The sequence below is a fragment of the Apodemus sylvaticus genome, chromosome 4 (genome assembly GCF_947179515.1).
Source record: "Apodemus sylvaticus chromosome 4, mApoSyl1.1, whole genome shotgun sequence".
In the NCBI taxonomy this organism is placed as follows: Eukaryota; Metazoa; Chordata; class Mammalia; order Rodentia; family Muridae; genus Apodemus; species Apodemus sylvaticus.
The window spans coordinates 122,681,309-122,684,365 of NC_067475.1; positions in this window are offsets into that span (position 1 = coordinate 122,681,309).

Here is a 3,057-nt window from a genome sequence, read left to right on the forward strand (position 1 = left end):
AGAAAGTCTTTGCTCTATATGTGTCAGGGCCTTGGACCAGCTCATGTATGCTGCCTTGTTGGTGGCTTAGAGTCTGAGAGATCTCAAGGGTCATGGTTAGTTGAGACTGCTAGTCTTCTTCTGGGGATACCCTACTCCTTAGCTTTTTCCAGCCTTTTCCTAACTCAACCAAAGGGCTCCCCAACTTTTGTCCATTGGTTGGGTGAAAGTATCTGCTTCTGTCTCAGTGAGCTGCTTGTTGGGCCTCTCAGAGAATAGCCATGCTAGACTCCTGTCTGGAAGCACGCCATAGCATCAGTAATAGTGTCAGGCCTTGGAGCTTCTCCTTGAGATGGATCCAAAGTGGGGCCAGTCACTGAACCTCCTTTCCCTCAGTCTCTTCTCCATTTTTGTCCCTGCATTTCTTTTAGATTGGAACAATGCTGGGTCAGAAGTTTTGACTGTAGGATGGCAACCTCATCTCTCCATCTCTCCACTGTGTATTTGTACTGGAGGTGGACTCTACAAGCTCCCTCTCCCCAGTGGAGAGGCATTTCATCTAAGCACCCAATCTTTGAGTCCTCAGAGTCTCTCACTTCCTAGGTCTCTGGTACTTTCTGGAGCTCCCCCACCCCCTACTTCCCACAACCCTGTCCCTGAGGTTGCATATTTTCATTCATTCTGCTGGCCATCTGGGCTTCTCTCCAGTCTCCACCTCTCTGGCCTCCATACCTGATCATGATCCACTTTTCCCTTCTTCCTCCCCTCTCGCATCCAGGTACCTCCCTCTCTCGGTAGTGACTCCTTTCTTGTTCCTCCCAACTGGGGTTGAAGTATTCTCAATTGGGCCCTTCTGCTTCTTAACCTCCTTAAGTTCTGTGGATTGTATGCTGGATATTCTATACTTTTTTTACTAATATCAGCAGCTTATTACCATGTATGTCTATTTGGTCTGAGTTACCTCACTTAAAATATTTTCTAGGTACATCTATTTGCCTATAAACCTCATGATGTCCTCGATCCTAATAGCTGAATGGTGTTCCATTGTACTTTTTGGCACACTTGCCTAGGAATGGCACTGCTGCCAGATAACTGGGCCCTCCTATTTGAATTAGCAAATAATTAAATTCCCACATACATTCTTACAATCCAATCTCTAAAGGATGGTAACTGTGTGTGTGTGTGTGTGTGTGTGTGTGTGTGTATGTATGTTTTAAAGATTTATTTATTGTATGTATGTGAGTACACTGTCGCTGACTTCAGACACACCAGAAGAGGGCATCGAATCACATTACAGATGGTTGTGAGCCATCATGTGGTTGCTTGGAATTGAACTCAGGACCTCTGGGATAGCAGTCAGTGCTCTGAGTCATCTCTCCATCCCTATAACTGTGTTATAATATATAATACATTAATACATTCTGGTGCTTTCTTTTGCACATGAGGATTAAAGGCTAGGTATCTATCTGGGTTTGAGCTGGAGCACTTACATGTAAATTATATAGCATTGAAGAATCTAAGCAAACCCATCTACTACAGGCTATATTTTGCTTTCATTTTTCTACCTGGCAATTACTCATTTAACATTAACTTATGAAATTACTGCTTAGTTCTCCCTGGTGAATACCTTGTAACAGGGCTCTGCTTGTTAATAGTAATGAGGCTTTCACTATGGAAAGCATCTTGGGTGTCAGTGTTGACCAGCATGTATTAAATGCTAAATCTGTGCTACAACTCCCTGGCTGTCCTTTCTAAAATTAATTCTTGAACTCAAAGTCCAATTTTGGACTCAAAGTATTGCTAGAGCACAGTGATCATCATATGTTAATGAAAAAAGTAAAATTAATAAAGGAAAGTAAGTACAAATAGTAGTACAAAATTTTGGCCCTCATTTTGTATCTCATTTTTATAACAAAATTATTGTATTTTGTGTGTACATGTGAGTATGTGCATGTGTGTGTGTGTGTGTTTATGCATGTGCATGCCTGTTTGTAGTATCTGTGTGTTTGTACCTGCTTAGGACAGCAAAGGAGTTGGATTTCTTGGAACTAGGATTACTGGTAGTTATGATCTACTGTGTGGGGTGCTTGGGATTGAACACTGCTTCTCTGTAATAGCAGCAAAAGTCTTACCTGTCTCTGGAGCCCCACATCCAAAGATTTTATGCATTGGTGTTGGAAGAATTAATGGCATAAAAGAACAGTTGATTGAAACAAAAGCACAGCAATAAAACTTCTTTTAGTACAACATCAGATAAATAAGCCTGCTGTGTTGACAATAATGAAGGTGGTAAATTTGCATTGAGTGACAAAAGGCCAGTGTGTTTTCAAAGCACTTGTCAGCAGTATACAAACCTTTAGTGACCATCAGTGAGTATTATAGAACAAGTGAATACCCCATTGTAACTCATAACAATGTTACCTTTGGCACCAGTAAAACTCCAGAAGTTTAAGTTCATCTTGCTCTTCTTGTTGTTTGTTTCACACACACACACACACACACACATACACACACACACACACACACACACACAGAGAGAGAGAGAGAGAGAGAAAGAGAGAGACAGACAGAGACAGACAGAGACAGAGAAAGACAGAGAGACAGAGACAGACAGAGACAGACAGAGGCAGACAGAGAGATTGTCAAGATTTAATGTTTACTTTCTTTCTGATCATTTGTTGTAGTTAAAATTGTCATGTTAAGGATATGCTCCACAGACTCAGCAAGATGGGCATGTCTGTAGATCAGGCAGGATCACACAAGCTGCTGCTTTGGGCTTGGCGCTTTCATGAACACTATATACCACCAAGTGTTCCCCTGCACCATTGCTAGTGGCAGTAGAAAGATTAAAAAACATCTAGCTTGTTTTACCCTGATGGGTATTACCCTGATGGTGGATTTGATTGAAAATGTACTTAGGAAGGGTTGGGTGGGAAAACAGGGGGAGGGAAGGGGGCTGATGGGACTTTCAGGGAGTGGGGGGTCTGGAGAAGGGGAAAGCATTTGAAATGTAAATTAAAAAATATATAGAATTAAAAAAAAAAAAGAAAAAAAAAAAGAAAATGTACTTAGGAACCA